Genomic DNA, 18,934 nt, shown 5'->3' with positions numbered 1-18,934 from the left:
TCACTGCGCGAGTGAACGTCCCGGGATGGCAGTGCCATCGGCTGGCAGCTGCCAGTGAAGCAGCTCAGCTGGAGGGCAAGTGCTCGGCCACCGCGCAGAGGCAGGAGGATGCTTTTGACCCTCCCTGGCCTGAACCAGCAGGGCTCTTCTGAGGTTCTCATGTGCTGCGTTTCTCTGTGTCCGTCCCCCCCCGGGCCTCTGTGGCCTAATGGGCTGCAGCCAACGCTTCGTCCCCCCCCCACATGGGCCTGCTGGTCGGGCATCATGGAGGCTGAGACGCCGCGAGCGCGGCAGATCCAGTTCCCGCGATCTACGCTGACGGGTCCTGCTAAGTCGGCCACCAAATGCTGTAACCGCCTGGAGGGGAAGCGTTCTGGCGACATCTCCATCCACCGCAGTAGGGCCGCCTCTTCCAGGCGCACAAGAGTTGCAAGCGGCGGCCTCCTCGCCCTACTTCCACGACAAGCTGCTCCTGAACGACACCAACTGCATCGTCCTGCCCAGCGTCATCGAGCCCAACGCCTTCGAGAACCTGCTGCAGCTCATCTATTCCGGCCGCCTGAAGCTGCTCCTGGAGGCGCTGCCCAGCCACTTGCTGGTGGCCAGTGGCCTGCAGATGTGGCAGGTGGTGGACCAGTGCTCGGGCATCCTGAAGGAGCTGGAGGGAGGGGCCTGCCGGCCGTGGTCGGGCCGCGCCAGCGAGAGCCAGTCGCCCAGCAGCAGCAATTACTTCGGGGCGCGCGAGGAGGGGGAAGCCGGGAGCGGGGCCGAGGGGCCTGGGCGCCGCATGCCGCACGGCTTCCCCGATGACGAGGTGCTGAAAATCCGGGTGCCCCACGACGATGATGATGATGATGAGGAGGACGATGACGAGGAGGAGAGGCAGGCCCAGATTTGCAGCGGCTCCACTGACGGCCCGGTGAAGGTCAATTCCTGATGAAGTCTCCGGGAGGAGGGAGACTCGCGACGGGCTTGCCTCCGGGCGCCTCTGGGGGGTCGGGCTCCACTTCCCACGAGCCTGCCAAAATCTACTACATTAAGCAGGAACGCCTGGATGCCGAGGAGGCGTCCACTTCGGTGCTGGGCGGCGGGCTGGGGTCCTCCTTGTCCGAGGCCAGCTTCCTCAAGTCTTTGGGGCGGCCTCTTGGCATGGCCGACATGCCTGGGCTCTGCCAGGCGGAGATCCAGGAGACTGGAGAGGTCAGCTACATCCTCCCCCAAGCTGGCGTCTCTTTCGGCCCCTTTCGGGCTTTCAAGGGCCTCCAGCTTCTGTGAAGACCCAGCCGCTCCCCTCGGACTCCTCCGTGCCTTTCCCGGAGAGCTCTTGGAAGCCGGTCGACCTGCACGGGAACGAGATCATCGCCCACGCCGTCCACGGGCAGGTTGTGCATGCACCGGTCAAGCTGATGTCCGCCCCCGACGGCAAGAAGTTTGGCTGTCTGTGCGGGAAGCGCTTTGCGGTGAAGCCCAAGCGGGACCGACACATCATGCTGACCTTCAGCCTGCGCCCGTTCGGCTGCTCCGTCTGCAACAAGAAGTTCAAGCTGAAGCACCACCTCACGGAGCACATGAAGACGCACGACGGCAACCTCTACGCCTGCGAGGATTGCGGCCGCAAGTTCCGCGTGCAGAGCTGCTTCTTGAAGCACAAGGAGCTCTGCAAGGGGCAGGGCTGGGCCACCGCCTGCTGGACTTACAAGTAGAGCCGGGGCGGGGGCGGGGAGGAGGCCCGGAGCGTCGCTTTCAAAAGACTAATTGAGGGCTTGCGGCTTTTTGAAATAAACAACCGGGAAACTCTAGTGACCAGAGTCACGCACACTTGGACTGATTCACAAACTGAAGGAGCATCCCCCTGTTTGAAAATAACTTTCCAGAAATTGCGCTGTGCATGTACGCTCTGGCTCTCCTTGCCATTAAATGCTGCTTCCGGTCAGGACTCGCTGCCCTTTCTGGAAGCCGGACATCCGGGTCGCAGCATCGGCCACAGGGGAGTTTAGTGAGGCACAGCTGGGGGCCGGGGGGCTCCCTCAGAGGCTGGATGAAGATCTGTCGAGAGTTCTTTGATGGTGTGTTCCTGCATGGCTGGAGGTTGGACTGGACGGCCCTTGAGATTTCTTCCAACTGCATGATTCTATGATCCAGTCAAACGCAGCTGCTGAATCACCTTTACTCTGTGCCTGGAGGGCCCCGAGGGCCGGTGCCGACGTGGTGTGTCGTGGAAACTTTCCCGTGTGCCGCCACGGTGCTCCTGTGGAGCGGAGCAGTCTGTGCTGGAGACGGCTGGGGGGCTGCCGGCTGAGTCTGCTCAGAGCTTCCTCGCCAGGCCCTGGATGATGCCCTCTCCGCTTTCGGAGGCAGCTTCCAAGGTGGACTCAAAGAACGGCCTTCTGACTGTGCTCGTCCCCAGTTGGGAGTGCCCGGTGGACGTGTCATCCCACTGCTTCCACGGGGCCTTCCAGGATACCCGTCCAGTGCGGGGGGATGTGTGTGTGCGTGCAGCAGGGGCTGTCCCCGCCTCAGGCTTTTCTGAAACAAGGGGGGGGGGGCGGCAGGGCCCCTTGAGGCAAAAACTGGTTGTCCCACATTAAACTCTCCTTGACAAAGAGGCTGCTCCCCTGCTGTGGAAGCCCCCCAGCCACCCCGAGCTCAGCCCCCTTCGAGCCCTCCCTGCACTCCAAGGGGGGAGCACCAGTGGGGCCCCTGGGAGGCAGAGGCCGGGGTGGGGGGGGTCCTCCGCTTGATGCTTGTGTGCCTCAGAATCCACAGGACAGAAGGGATCGGACCTGGTGCTACCATTGCTCCTGGTGCTGGCGGGGGGAGGGGGGGGCGCTTCCAGGTCGCAAGTGCGCTGTGTGTGGGGGTGTGTGTGTATGTGTGCCAGGTGGTTGTGCTAGTGCTGAAAGGGGGTGCTGAATAGCCACAGGCCCGTGTCCTGGGGGAGCCCCCTCTGGAGCCCACACTGGACCAGGCGGGCCGTGTCCTCAGAGCTGGGGTGGTGATGGCCGCACAAAGGTCTCTGAGGGACGGTGGGCCCATCATTGGCGCCCCCCAGCCTTGGCCTACCTTTGTAGGGCTGGGCTGTCACTGAGCCGAGGGTGACGGTGGCCAGGGGAACCAGGTATTCCTTTGAAGGCAGGATGGGAATAAAAATGAGATGTTGCAGATCCGGGCCGTGCTGCCGCAGTGTGTTGCCTGAGGCAGCCGTGCTCTCCCCTGGGGCAGGAAGGAGTGACACAGCCCTGGGTTTCATCTGAAGCAGGACAGGCCACGATGCCGCATTTCACCCTCACCCCATCTACTGCCTGGTTGGGGGGCAGGGAAGGGGTTGGTGCTGTGGAAACTGGGCAGGGGAGGACCATCCAGGCTGCTCTGTCCTGAGTGCTGGAGGGCAGCGGAGGGGACCAGATGCAGCCAGCTGCCCACAGTTGGGAGGAAATGCAGGGAGGGAGAGCCTGAAGCAGCCGGTTCTGTTGACTGGGCATGCTCAGGCCAGAGGGATGCTGGAGAAAGGAGCTTCCTGGGTATCATCAATGGACTGTGTGAGGCAACCGTCGGTCACACAGCCAGCCTGAGGGGTGGACATCTTGGACTTTGTCTTGAGTGGGGCTCCACGCCTGGTGAGAGGTTGCAGCTGCTGTTGCCGCAGCTGGGAAGAGGAACCGCAGTGCATACGTGTCAGTCAGGGAAACAGAAAGGGAAGCCAAGAGAAGCCCTGGGAAGTTCTTTCAAACCCTGCCAGCTGAGGCCCCCAGCGAGCGAGCGAGCGAGGGCACGGGGCAGGTTTGGGACGGCACCGGCCAGCCTCAGAGGATGCCGGCTTCTTTAACTGTCCAGCCCCGTGAAGCCAGGAGAAGCAAGAAGCCGCCTTCTTGAAAGGGGAAGGGCTGCACCAATAAAGTGAACAGATGGAGAAAGCACAAAATGTGGTGGCGTAAGATGCTGCATGTCACTCATTTCTCAAGGCCAAGGAGAATTTGAGGAACAGATTGCTAAAAGCCTCAACAGTATGTGTATAGCCGAAGGCTTTCACGGCTGGAATCACTGGGGTGTTGTGTGGTTTCCGGGCTGTGTGGCCGTGTTCTCCTGGAGAAAAATGCGTTACTAGAGCACGCGCCATACAGCCCGAAAACCACACATACAACCCGATATGTGTATATATTTTTAAAAAAATATATTTGGGGCAGGACGTCAACCCGAGGATGGCCAGAGAGGGAAGTGGATAGCTGGAGGACGGTGGTGGAGAAAATGTAGATGGAGATAATTTTTTCTCTCTTTCTCACAATACTAGAACCAGGGGGCATACATTGAAAATGCTGGGGGGAAGAATTAGTGTTACCGCTGCCACTTGGGTAACAATAAGTGATTTCAGCTCAGCAATGTATTGAGGTGCAGGAAGCCGGTTGTTTCTTCAAGGCAAAGTATTTTATTTGGGAGTGGTGGTGACAGCTCGGGCAAGAAAATCACGCTCTTGTAACCAAGCGCAAGAACTTTTATACACAAACATCAAAGGGGCAGGTAGGCGGGGCAAAGTCCCTTACCTAACAATTGCCACAATAAACAGCAATACAAAAAGAAAAGATGTATACAATTACAACTTTGGTGAATGGGGATCCCTAAATCCCCGCTGTCAGGTGCCTTTCCTGGCGCAGATTTCGCAATGGTGCTGAAAGGAGAGCGAAGAAGGTCCATTCAGAGAATCTGAGTGGGCTTGCTACCGCACCCAGCTCTCTGCGTTATCAGATGGCTGTTTCCTTCAGTTATGACCTGAGGCTCCCGCTCCTCAGCTTTGCAACAAAGGAGAGTTCAAAACTGTCCAGTGGTGGTCCCGACACGTTCTCCAATGGCTGGGACCTCTGGGTTCTGCCAGCAGATTTAATTTGCAAAACCAAAGGGGTCTTTGTCTTCGCTAAGGAGTCAGCAGGGTGTTGGTCTAAACTGCATTCCAGGGCTAACTTCCTTGTCCCTTAATATCAGCTTCAACAGGCTACTGCTTTTACTAACAAACACAAATATCAAAAATAACATTTCTAAACTTAAACATTAGGGAAAACGTTAGAGAGCCTTCAATACTGTACAAGCACATAAGAATCTCCTAAATTAACAATAACAAAACCTTAAACTAACTGGAGAACCTAGTCAAACTATAATCCTAAACAGCAGGCATATCATGAATTCAACTCTAAAGGGGCTTTCATTACATCTTAAAAGGGCAGAGGCAAGAGGGAAACCATATAACATTGCCACAATCACATGTTTACATCCTTTGCAAGCCTTATGGAGGCTTCTGAACCACACTGCATCTTGACATGGAGCCAGTGTAGTCGTGTAACTCGACTCAAGAAAATATTTTGGCCATTTTCTTGGGCGGTAACATTAGGACTCATATGTCAGGTGGATGCCTGGAGGGACCAACAGCCAGCATTTCCCTAGAATTATAGAGTTGGGACTCTTTAGTTTGGACAGGAGACGGCTGAGGGGGGATATGATTGAAGTCTGTAAAATTATGCATGGGAGAGAAAATGTCAACAGAGATAAATTTTTCTCTTTCTCACAATACTAAAACCAGGAGGCATCCATTGAAAATGCTGGGGGGAAATATTAGGACTAATAAAAGGAAACATTTTTTTCACGCAACGCGTGATTGGTGTTTGGAATCTGCTGCCACAGGAGGTTGTGATGGCTGCTAACCTGGATAGCTTTAAAAGGGGCTTGGACAGATTTATGGAGGAGAAGTTGATCTATGGCTCCCAATCTGGATCCTCCTTGATCTGAGGTTGCAAATGCCTTAGCAGACCAGGTGCTCTGGAGCAGCAGCAGCAGAAGGCCATTGCTTTCACATCCTGCCTGTGCGCTCCCAAAGGCACCTGTTGGGCCACTGCGAGTAGCAGAGAGCTGGACAAGATGGACTCTGCTGGTCTGATCCAGCAGGTACTTTCTGATGTTCTCAATCCTTCCATCCTGCGTTCGCTCCAGGATTGTTTGGGGCGCGTCCCCCAGGTCAGAGCAGCTGTTTTCAGGAAAGGCGTCTACAGAAAGTCAGGCTGAGGTAAAGAGAGATGAAGTCCACATTGGTACCAATGACATTGGGAAATGTAACCGGGAGGTTCTGGAAGCTAAATTTAGGCTGCTAGGAAAAAGGTTAAAATCCAGGACCCCCAAGGTGGCGTTCTCCGAAATGCTACCTGTTCCACGCGCAGGGCGAGCTAGGCAAGCGGAGATACAGGGTCTCAATGCGTGGATGAGGAGGTGGTGTAGGCAGAGGGTTTCAGCTTTGTCAGGAACTGGGGAACCTTTTGGGATAAGGCAGGCCTGTACAAAAGGGACGGGCTTCATCTTAACCAAAGAGGAACCAGGCTGCTGGCGCTCAACATTAAAAAGGTGGCAGAACAGCTTTTAAACTGATCCCTGGGGGAAAGCCGGTTGCGTGAGCTGAGGTGACTTCGTCTCGGAATACAGAGTCCATGGGGATGCAGACAGAGAGGGAGGTTTTTTCTAAATCAACCGCATACAAGCGAGGAGCATAGCAATGTGATAAGGGATAGTGTCTACAAAAGGCTAGGAGGGCAAACACACATAAATCCCAGCTTAGGGACAGAGACAGAGCATACAAGTGTCCCTATGCTAATAGTAGAAGCATTCCACCTAAAATGGGGAGAGCTAGAGTACAGAGTTTTGAAGGAGGATACATTGATATAAAGTGGGCATCACAGAGACATGGTGGAAATGAGGAGAACCAGTGGGATGCCAAGCTATCCCAGGTTACAGGCTCTACAGGAAAGGATAGGACAGGGCTGTGATAGGGTGTGGGGTGGGTCTCTCTACATCAAAGAGAGCATAGTGTCACATAAAATAGACAATGCAGAGGGAGCTGATTCCTCTACAGAAGCACTGTGGATATTTCAATGGACCAGGGGTGAAGCATAGTTTAACAGTAGGAATATATTATCACCCCTGACCAAAGTGCACAAGAGGATTCTGAGATGGAAAAAGAAATTAGAGAGGCCAACAAAAGCAAAAATGTTGTGGTAATGGGCGATTTTAACTATCCCCATATAAACTGGAAAAATGCATGTTCAAGTCATAGTAAGGAGAGAGCATTCCTGGATATGCTAAATGACGGTGGCTTAGAGCAGATGGTTGTGGAGCCAACCAGGGGAGATGTGATCCTAGATCTAATTCTTAAGGGACTCCAGGACCTGGTGCGGGAAGTCAGTGTGTTGTTGATGCCGATAGGGAACAGCGAATTTCACAATGTTGTCAGGATTTTAGTATCTCTGCATTGTGAACAAGCGACAACTACTAATGTAGTTACATCTCGCCTTCAGAAAGGGAAATTTCTCAAAGATGAGGGGATAGTGCAGGAAGCTGAAAGGGAAAATCAAGAGAGTCAAAACTGTCCAAGATGCTTGGAGGTTATTTAAAAACACAGTCTTCAAAGCTCAGCTGGAATGTGTTCCGCAGGTTAGGAAAGGCAATGCACAGTCCAAAAGAAAGCCACCATGGTTATCAAGGGAGGTTGAGGAACTTATTAGGAAAAAAAAGATGTATTTTAGAAAATGGAAGTCTAACTTAACTGATGAAGAATACCAGAGAGAACACAAATGGTGGCAAAAGGGAAGCAAGCATTAGCTGCAAAGGAGGCAAAAAAGGATTATGAGGGAACGCATATTGCAAACATCAAGACTAGGCAAACAAACAGTTCTTCAAGTACATCAAAAGCAGGAAGCCAGCTAGGAAGCTGGTAGTGGGCCCCATTAGATGATGAAGGAACAAAAGGTGTGCTAAAAGATGACAGGGAGGATTGCAGGAGAAGCTTTGAATGAATTTTGCATTTGTCTTCACCCAAGAGGAGGTGAGGAAAATTCCCGCACCTGAACCATAAGCTTCTTAGGAGGTGAATCCGGAGGAACTAGTGAAGATAGTGGTGCAGACAAGGAAGAAGTTCTGGCAGCGTTCATTGATAAACTAAATGCCACTCAAATCCCTGGCCCAGATTGCACATTCATCCAAGAGTTCTTAAAGAGCTCAAGCATGAAATTACTGATGTTCTCACATTAATATGCAACTTTATCCCCTGAAATCAGGCTGTATCCCCTGAAGACTGGAAGATGGGCTTTCAATGTCACACCAATCTTTAAGAAAGGGTCTAGGGGACCCAGGAAAATTACAGGCCAGTCAGGGTTTGACATCTGTCTCCCTGGTAAGGTAGTGCAGAATTCTATCAATAGTAAAGATGCTGCCAAAATTACATATTAAACATGTAGAAAGCAAGACTCTGCTGAGGAAGAGTCAGCATGGCTTTTGTAGAGGCAAGTCCTGTCTTACAAACTTACTAGAGTTCTTTGAGGGTGTAAACAGACATGTGTGGATAAGGGGGAACCAGTGGACATTGTCTACTTGGATTTCCAAAAGGCTTTTGACAAAGTTCCTCACCAGAGACTGTTGAGAAAACTCAGCAATGAAGGAATAAGAGGGGAAGTCCTCCTATGGATTAAAAACTGGTTGAGGAACAGGAAACAAAGGGTGGTATAAATGGGAAGTTCTCACAATGGAGAGATGTAGGAGTGGTGTCCCCCAAGGATCCGCTTCGGGACCACTGCTCTTTAATCTTATTCATAAATGACCTGGGAAGTAGGTGGGTAGTGTGGTGGCCAAGTTTGCAGGATGATACCAATTATGTAGGGTGGTAAGAACCACAAAGGATTGGCGTAAGAGCTCCAAGCCGACCTTTGATAAATTAGGTGAGTGGGCTAAGAAACGGCAAAATGCAGTTCAATGTACCAAAAAATGTAAAGTGATGCACATAGGGGTAAAAAATCCAAACTTCACATACACGCTACAGGATCAGTGCTATCAGTCACAGACCAGGAAAGGGATTTGGGCGTCTTAGTGGATAGTTCCATGGGAATGTCAACTCAATGCATGGCAGCTGTGAAAAAGGCAAACTCTATGCTGGGGATAATTAGGAAAGGAGTTGATAATAAAACTGCAAGGATTGTCTTGTCCTTCTATAAAGCAGTGGTGCGACCGCACTTGGAGTACTGTGTTCAGTTCTGGTCGCCACATCTCAAAAAGGATATCGAAGAGATAGAAAAAGTGCGGAGAAGGGCAATGAGGATGATTGGATTGGAGAACCTTCCTTATGAGGAGAGGCTGCAGCGTTTGGGACTCTTTGGTTTGGAGAGGAGACGTCTGAGGGGGGATATGATTGAAGTCTATAAAATTATGCATGGGGTAGAGAATGTTGACAGAGAGAAATTTTTCTCTCTTTCTCACAATACTAGAACCAGGGGGCAGACATTGAAAATGCTGGGGGGAAGAATTAGGACTAATAAAAGGAAACACTTTTTCACGCAACGTGTGATTGGTGTTTGGAATATGCTGCCACAGGAGGTGGTGATGGCCACTAACCTGGATAGCTTTAAAAGGGGCTTGGACAGATTTATGGAGGAGAAGTCAATCTATGGCTACCAATCTTGATCCTCCTTGATCTCAGATTGCAAATGCCTTAGCAGACCAGGTGCTCAGGAGGAGCAGCAGCAGGCCATTGCTTTCACATCCTGCATGTGAGCTCCCAAAGGCACCTGGTGGGCCACTGCGAGTAGCAGAATGCTGGACTAGATGGACTCTGGTCTGATCCAGCAGGCTAGTTCTTATGTTCTTATGTTCTTATGAAGTTTGAATCCTGTGGGGGAAATCGAAATGTGACTCATGAGAGTTCTTAGGGAAATTGTTCATCTACTAATCAGTATGTGGACACTGGTGTTTGCACTGGTGGACACAGTGAGTGGTTGAACTGTGGAATTCATTGGTGGAGGACGTAGCGATGGCCATGCAGGGGGGATTTAACAGATTCATGGAGGAGGAGGGGAGGCATGTCAGTGGCTCCCAGCCATGGCGACTAAAGGGAACCTCCACATTCAGGGGCAGTCAGCCTCTGAATCCCAGTGCCGGGAGGCAACATCATGGGAAGGCCTCGGCCTCTATGCCCTGTGGTTGGCCACAGTGTGAGATGGGATGCTGGGGGGACGGACCCTCACTGGTCACCTGGGCCATTCTGATGTCCTGAGTACTCGCAGCAGGAGTTGGTGATCAAAATGCACCCGGGAGACGGCATCTGGCTTGCCCCCCCCCCCAAACTTACTTATGTTGCTTCTCGTCTGTGGATTGCACAGAAGGGGTCAGTACCATTGATGGATGGGGCAGAAGGCAAACAAGACAATTGGCTGAGGGTTGTAGAACTGAACAGAAATCTAAAATCAGGACTGAGGCAAAGCATAAGGTTAGCATGACATATTTAACGAGGCAAAAATTGCATGGTGGGATCCTAGTATCCGCCAGCTAAACAGCCATGTAGACCTCCGTCGCAAGACCCGCGTGAAGTCATTGTGCACAATTTCTCTAGTAGTACAGGCTGTGGTGCCTGCAGTTTTTGTGGCACCCTCAAGGGGCAGGTCTGTGACCCTAGGCAAGCTCGTCCGGAAGACCCTTCCATCCTCTGCGCCTGAGTCTCCGGGGCCCTGTGGGTGATGGTGGTGTCAAAAGCAGCTTGACTGCTTTGAGCAGCGTCCAGCGCAGTAGAGTGCTGGTTCTGTCCTGGGGGGCAGGCCCTGTGCTCACGTGGCGCAAGTGACCTCCCAGCGTGAGAGAGCAGGTCTTGCCTGGGTAGTTGCGGAGAAGGTTTGGAGCAGGTGAGGTCCCCGGGATCCCTCCAAGCGGAAGGAGGAGGAGCCAGAAGGCCGCTTTCTCTGCCCTCTCTTTTAGCCGGACCCAACATGGCGGTGGCTGCAGGGATTTCAGGTGTGTGTTGTGGGGCGGGTTTTTTCCCCAAAGGCCTCAGGCCAAGCATATGCCCCAGTTGAACAAAGCAGTATTTTTTTTGGGGGGGAGGCTGGAGGCCCCCCTATCAAGCCCCTCCTGATGGGGAGGAAGGGGTGGGGGGTGGAGAGGAGGAAATTAGCCCTTTTGTCTGCCAGGAAGCAAAGAGGTTGGGAAGAGACATCTATTAAAATATATTAAATATAGATTTTCTTGCACTCTGCTCGACTCTTAACAACAAAAAGCCATACAGAAAACTCTCAATAGAAGATATGCAGCCAAATCCAAAAACACATAAAATATCACAATATCACCAAATATATCAGAAATAACCACAAAGCCTCAATTGTTAGGATCAGTTTTAAAATACCCCAGTATGCAGCACAAAAAAGACCAGACGTCAATAAATAACGCCCCCCCCCACCCGCACACACGGACACCGGTCCCTGCAGTCTTCTTTACAGCCCAGTGTGTGGCAAATAGGCAAAAAACGAACGGCGATCCCATGTGGGTTTTTTAGGTCTGCAAAGCTCTGATTCCCCCAGTCCCCTTCCCAGAGTAGACCCCAGATGGCATATCTGCCCCTGGACTGTGAGGGGATCAGCTATGGTGTGTGTGTGTGTGTGGGGGCAAATACTGATAAATGAGGCAGCGAGCTCCCCCTGCATTATTATTATTATTATTATTATTATTATTATTATTATTATTATTATTAATATTTATAAACCGCCCTCCCCCGAAGGGCATGCCCACCCCTCCTCTGAATGTCATCCCTGAAAAACAATTTCCCACAAGAGGAGCAGCTGCTGGTGCTTCTGCCGGAGACTGGTGATGCTGCCCCAGGGGGAATTCTCATTGGTGCTCCTTTGGCCAAGGCCCCGCCCCTGCCCAGGACTTCAGAGGCAAAAGTCCTTTAAGCATAAGCATTTTATTGTCATTGTGCACGCACAACGAAATTTACAAGCAGTGAACAGAAGACAAAGTTCCCATTGAGGGCTGCAGGTGGGTTTTCCGTGGGGCAGCCATGGGGTCTGGCCTGATCCTGCTACTGGAGGTTCTGCTGGTGCTGATGGGGGGGGGCTCTGGTGGCCAGAACAGAGTTGAGACCCCAGACTCCAGGCAAGCAGAGGGGGTGGGGGTGGGAGGGGGCTTCAGGAGCCTACTTCATTGATATCCCACCTTTCTGCCCAGTGGGGACCCCAAGAGCCTTTGCCTCGTTCTCTTCCATGTTATCCTCACAACAACCCCATGAGGTAGGTCTGCCTGGCAACCTGTGACTGGCCCAAGTGACCACCCAGGGGGCTTCCATGACAGAGTGGGGGATTCGAACCTGGCTTTCCCAGATCTGCAATGGCAACACCCCATCACACTGGCTCTATCTGTTGGGGCTTGTACAGCATGGTCCGACTCCCAGGACCCTCGGAGCAGCAGTGGAGTAATGGTTAAGAGCAGGTGTACTCTAATCTGGAGGCACTGGGTTTGATTCCCTGCTCTGCGGCCTGACCTGTGGAGGCTTATCTGGTGAACCAGATTAGCTTGTGCACTCCAACACATGCCAGCTGGGTGACCTTGGGCTAGTCACAGTTCTTCAGAACTCTCACAGTTCTCTGGAGCTCTCTCACCCTACCTCGCAGGGTGTTTGTTGTGAGGGGGGAAGGGTAATGAGCTTGTAAGCCCCTTTGAGTCTCCTTTAGGAGAGAAAGGGGGATATAAATCCAAACTCGTATTCGAAGGCAAAGGGGGGAGTCTCTAAACAAGTGTGTGTGTGGGGTGCAGAGCAAGTGAAACCAGGCACTGGAAAATGCCCCCCCAGCACTCCAGTTTTGTGGCCTCCTCGGACAGGCCGTCCCTGCAGGTTGGATTCCCCTCCCCAGAGGAGGCGTCTGAGCAGGAAGCTGCTGACCTTTGTCTTTGAGGGGAGGGCCCCCCTTGAGTGGGCTTTGTCTGGCGGGGATGGAGGAGCTGCCACAGTGGGGCGAACCAGAAGGTCCCTTGCTTTAGACCCGATGAGGGTCCATGGCTTTGGCGGTGTGTGTGTGTGTGTGTGTGTGTGTGTGTGTGTGTGTGAGTGAGAGAGAGAGAGAGAGAGAGAGAGAGAGAGAGAGATATGTGTGCCTCTTGGAGTCAGGCCAGCCAGCCATGTGTATCTCTTGCAGCTCCTCGAAGCTTATCTCAGGAAGAACTTCTGTGGGTCAGAGGAGGTGGGTCAGCTACAAGAGGAGGAAGAAACCCCTTAACTGGTTCTGGTGGGTTTCCCGGGCTGTGTGGCCATGGTCTGGTGGATCTTGTTCCTAACGTTTCGCCTGCATCTGTGGCTAGCATCTTCAGAAGGGTATTGCAGAGAGAGATCTGTTACACGCTGAGTCCAAACCCCTTGACCTCCTTTGTGCAGGGAATCACACAGGGGTGCAGCAGAGAGGCCCCCGAGACTCAGTCTGCAGAGATGCGCTGTTTGGACCTCTGTGGCTTAAGGGGTGATGGGGGTGAGGCAGATTCTGGCCTTATGTAATTTGTGGGGCAGATAGAAGGGTCAGAAAGGGGGGCAAATTACAAACGCCTTGAGGGAGGGGGCAGATTGAAGCAGGAGAGAAGCTGCAACCCCCCCAGAAGGGGATAATTCTTCTCTTGTGATCATTGCAATTAATCCACGAGGTCCCCCCTCCTTTTAAGGATATTGAAGAGATAGAAAAAGAAGGGCAACGAGGATTATTGAGGGACTGGAGCACCTTCCTTATGAGGAGAGGCTGCAGCGTTTGGGGCTCTTTAGTTTGGAGAGGAGACGACTGAGGGGGGATATGAGTGAAGTCTATAAAATTATGCATGGGGTAGAAAATGTTGACAGAGAAATTTTTCTCTCTTTCTCACAATACTAGAACCAGGGGGCATCCATTGAAAATGCTGGGGGGAAGAATTAGGACTAATAAAAGGAAACACTTCTTCATGCAACGTGTGATTGGTGTTTGGAATATGCTGCCACAGGAGGTGGTGATGGCCACTAACCTGGATAGCTTTAAAAGGGGCTTGGACAGATTTATGGAGGAGAAGTCGATTTATGGCTACCAATCTTGATCCTCTTTGATCTGAGATTGCAAATGCCTCAACAGTCCAGGTGCTTGGGAGCAACAGCCGCAGATGGCCGTTGCTTTCACCTCCTGCATGTGAGCTCCCAAAGGCACCTGTTGGGCCACTGCGAGTAGCAGAGAGCTGGACTGGATGGACTCTGGTCTGATCCAGCTGGCTTGTTCTTATGTTCTTATGTTCTTAAGGATTTGCTGGGCTGTTCTTAGCCTCCGTTTTATGCTGCCATTTCCTGGGGGGAAGCTTCTCTCCCATGCTTTTGCCCCCTCCCTTCCTCTTCTGAGCTGGGACAGTCTCCAAGGGAAGGGCCAGGTGAGGCGTATCAAAGTAGTCTGGTCTTGAGGGCAGGAGGTAGCTTTTTCTCACGGTGTGATGTGTAGTTTCTCTGGGGATGCTCAGAGTCCCGGGGCTGTGTGTTGCAATGGGCAGAGTGCTGCAGAATGATGGGTTCGAATCCCTCCCTCTGCCACAGAGGCTGCTGTGGTGATCTTGGCACAACTCCTGTGTCCCCCACCTCTGCCAAGGCAAATGGTGCCCCACGGATCTCCCTCCCGCAACGGTTCAGAAAAGGGCAGCGGCTGTTTGACGGGAGGGCGAAGAGGAGTTGCTGTCCTGTCTGGGGGTGGGGTGTTTATTTATTTATTTATTTATCATATTTATATACCAGCCTCCCCCAAAGGCTCAGGGCAGTGTCCATCAGTCATAAAAACAAATTAAAACATATAATAATACATAAAATACTAAAACTTGCAGATGGCTTCAACCCCTCCCTTCCCCCTTTGTGTACCCACGGAGGCCAGATGTTCTTTATGGCGAAGTTGAAATAATCCCGGCTGGCCAAATGCCTGACAGAACAGGTCCGTTTTACAGGCCCTGCGGAAACTCTGTAAGTCCCGCAGGGCCCTGATCTCACTCGGAAGCCTGTTCCACCAGGTAGGGGCCAGAGCCATAAAAGCCCTGGCCCTTGTAGAGGCCAGCTGGATCGCCTTGGGGCCCTTCTAGGCCCCTCCAATGAGCGGAGGGGCCTAGAAGGGCGATACAGGGAGAGACAGTCTCTCAGATAAACAGGGCCAAGGCCGCGAATCAGTACCAAAATCAGTACCAAAACTTTAAACATGACCTGGTACTTGATTGGCAGCCAGTGTAGTTGGTGTAGGACCGGCGTAATCCAGTCCCTAGATGTTGCCCTGGAAAGGAGCCTGGCTGCTGCATTTTGCACGAGTTTGCGTTTCCGGATCATGGCTAAAGGTAAGCCCACGTAGAGCGAGTTACAGTAGTCTAATCTAGAGGTGACCATGGCATGGATCACAGTGGCCAGATCGGGATGGGAGAGATACGGGGCCAGTTGCCGTGGCTGCCGCAGATGGTAAAAAGCTGCCTGGGCCGTCTGGGTGACCTGGACCACCAATGATAAGGATGGATCCAGAGTCACCCCCAGGCTCTTGGCGGACGAAGTTAGCTTTAATGTCTCGCCAAGAAGTGTAGGCAGGCCAAAGGCTGCCGGACACTCCCCCTGGCCCAGCCACAGGATCTCCGTCTTTGTGAGATTCAATTTCAGCCGACTTGCACTCAACCAACCAGCCACAGCGTCAAGACAACGCTGGAGAGCATCAGGGGCCGACGTCGGGCTGCCCTTCATTGTGAACAAGAGCTGGGTGTCATCAGCATACTGATGACACCGCAGCCCAAAACTCTGAACCGGACTCGCCAGGGAGGGCATATATATATTAAAAAGCATCGGGGAGAGTATCGCTCCTTGCGGTACCCCACATATGATGGGGCGGCGCTCTGAGATCTCACCCCCAATGCCACCTGCTGTCCCCGATCCCGGAGGAACGAGATCAGCCAATCCAAGGCTGAATCCTGAACCCCGATACCAGCGAGGCAGTGGACCAAAAGGTCATGATCTACCATGTCAGATGCTGCAGTGAGATCTAACAACACCAACAGCGCTGAACCGCCTCTGTCCAAGTGCAGTCGGAGATCGTCCACAACAGTAACCAGCACCGTCTCAGTCCCATGGCCAGCGCGGAAGCCAGACTGGAAGGGATCCAATATGTTTGCATCATCCAGGAATCGCTGGAGCTGAACCGCTACCGATTGCTCAATTACCTTGCCCAAGAATGGTAAGTTAGAAACTGGGCGGTAGTTGGCCGGATCACCTGGATCTAAATGCGGTCTTTTTAGGAGCGGGTGGACCACTGCCTCTTTAAGCTGACCAGGGAAAACTCCTTGCTCAAGGGAGCAGTTGACTATATCCAACAGGTGGCTCCGAAGCTCCTCCCTGCTGGCTTTCACCAACCAGGAAGGGCACGGGTCAAAAGGACAAGTGGTAGATCGTACAGCATCCAGGGTCCTGTTGACATCCATCGGGTCAAGTAGGCTGAAGTGGTCCAAGAAAGAACCCAAAGACGGCCCAGGGGTTTCTAGTTCACATACCGTATCAATAGTGGCAGGAAGGGATTGGCGGAGGGTCAGGACTTTGTGAAGTAGTTCGCAAATGCCTCACAGCCTAGTCCCAAATCAGTCTCTTTTGGACCTATAGAAGAGGCCGTCAATGTCCGAATTACACAAAACAGTTGTGCTGGGCGTGAACTAGCTGACTCAATAGTGGAAGCAAAATATGCCCGCTTCGTTTCCTTCACAGCACTCTCATAGGACCTCATAAATGATCGATACGAGTGTCTTGACCCCTCGTCAAGTACCCGCCGCCACCCTCCCTCGAGCTGTCTCAGTTCCCTTTTCATCTCCCTCAGCTCCTCGGTATACCAAGGAGCCGGGTTGGTGCGGGTGCGGAGAGGGTGCTTTGGAGCGATACCGTCGATGGCTTCAGAGAGCCTGGTATCCCAGCTCTCTACCAGCTCATCTAGGGTAGCGCCAGTGGGTGGGTGTTCCCATAGAGCATTTTGGAACCGTTCTGGTTCCATTAGTCTCCACGGGCGGGCTAAAATATGCCCGTCACCTAGATGGGGGGGCATAGGAGTATCAATCCGAGTCTTCAGGACGTAGTGGTCAGACCACAGCACTCTTTCTACAGAGGATAAGACCACATGCACACCTGCCGCGAAGACTAGGTCCAGAGTGTGGCCTCCTTGATGAGTAGGGACACCAGTGTTTACAAGAGAGAGGCCTAGCGTCGTCATGGATGACACTAGATCAGCGGCTACTGATGAGGAGGCCGAATCAACATGGACGTTGAAGTCACCCAACACAATCAAGCGAAGGTGCTCCAGCGCCCACTCAGAGACGACCTCCAAAAGCCGTGACAGGCTATCCGCCGGTGCACTAGGTGACCGGTGAACCAGCAGGATCGCCAGCTTCTCTTGGTAGTCCCAAATGGAGGCCTAAACACTCCATGCCAGCAATCACCGGGACAGGGGACGTCCTAAAGGAGATGGTATCTCAGATGAGCATCGCCACGCCACCCCCCGGCCCTGTGTCCGAGGCTGCTGGACTGCCACGGTACCCCCTCGAGTGAGCTTATTGAGGGTGACTGTTTTGCCCTCCCTCACCCAGGTCTCCGTGACACACACAAGGTCAGCAGCTTGACCTCCGAGATAATTTCGGAGGGTAGCATATTTGTTATTGATCAACCTCGCATTAATCAACAGCAGCCTAGGAGCAGAGTAATTAATCCCTATCCCACTACCTGCATCCTTTGGGATAGGCCGTAGGTCAGACAGAGAGCGAGCTTCACCATATCTCACACTGCGTCTAATATTCGGCCTAGGCCTACCGTCATACCTCCCACTCCCCAATATCACTGGAATCCCTGACCCATCTAGGGCCTCCTCATAGGCACCTTTAGAGGGGGGCATTCCTACCTGGAACTAAAATCCACATATGCTAGTACATATACAACAATTTAAAAACCTAGCTGATCAATAATTAATAAGGTATAGACCAGGGATATGGAACCTGCGGCTCGAGAGCCGCATGTGGCTCTTCTGCCCTAGCACTGTGGCTCCACGAGCTGAGCCGCCGGCCCCATCCTTGCCCGCCCTGCAGGCAGCAGGGCAGACGCACCAACTGCCCACGGTCGGCTGGGCTGTGCCACGGGCTTCCCCTCTCGCCCACCCCGTTGGAGCGGGGCGGGTGCTTTCCCGGCAGCCGGTAAGGCCGAGCTGCCGGCTTCATCCTTGCCCGCCCTGCAGGCAGCAGGGCGGGCGCATCCTTGTGCTTCTCAGAATGACTGGAGTAAAAGGTTAAAAAACCTATATATATAGTGTTATCTTTATTTTAAACGTCAAAAATTATTTGCAGCTCCAAGTGTTTTCTTTTCCTGTGGAAAACGGGTCCAAATGGCTCTTTGAGTGTTAAAGGTTCCCTACCCCTGGTATAGACCAACAATTTCTATAAAATACAACACTTCCACAACTAACCTATACCTAACCACAGCTAAGTTTAACTAATCTAAATAGTCTAATTTATCTCATAAATACTCAACTAGCCAAAAATATAACCTAGCACTTTACAACCCTACAATACTATTTTTAAATACAATTTCAGGCTAACAATAGAAGATTGAGTACAGATTCTGCAGTTCCATAGTCCTCCGCTGCCACCCAGAGGATTAACGATCAATTGCAGACAATTATAATAGCATAGGAATCCCTATGGCTCTCTCACTGCCGTAGGGATCCAATTGATGTCTTTCGTGTTCTTCAGTCTTTCTATGTCACCATTCCCGTTTTAGCACACAGCTGAAAGTCAGAAAATATAATTCAGGAACACTGTTTGAGTCAAAAATCCGCTGCTCGCTTTGATCTACCGTTCTCTCAAGGAGGGTGGGATTACTGTAACGTCTCTGCCACAGACATTTCCTCCAGCCTAATTTAAAGTTATGATCGAACACTGACTGGCAGGGGAAAGAGCACCTCTTTCATGGTGAGTTCAGCAGTGGAGAGTTCAGGTCAAGGTATATCGCTGCACTGACGGTATCCGCAGCAGTTTTAATACAGCCCCCAACTGCTGATCAACTATCAACCACATCAGGACCTTACTCCAATCCGGGTCATCTTTTGGTAATATTGTGACC

At 52.2% G+C, this 18,934-nt stretch overlaps 1 protein-coding gene and 1 pseudogene across 1 annotated transcript in view; one reads left to right on the top strand and one right to left on the bottom strand.

Annotated features, from left to right (window-relative positions):
- The window catches only part of LOC125428777 (zinc finger protein OZF-like), a 798,123-nt gene that overhangs the window by 558,381 nt on the left and 220,808 nt on the right, over window positions 1-18,934 (bottom strand). The window lies entirely within an intron of this gene.
- Window positions 265-1,930, top strand: LOC125428760 (annotated as a pseudogene).

Source organism: Sphaerodactylus townsendi, linkage group LG03 (assembly GCF_021028975.2).
Source record: "Sphaerodactylus townsendi isolate TG3544 linkage group LG03, MPM_Stown_v2.3, whole genome shotgun sequence".
NCBI classification, from domain to species: Eukaryota; Metazoa; Chordata; class Lepidosauria; order Squamata; family Sphaerodactylidae; genus Sphaerodactylus; species Sphaerodactylus townsendi.
Note: the sequence above shows the minus strand (reverse complement) of the source record. Positions and strands in the feature narration are given on the sequence as shown.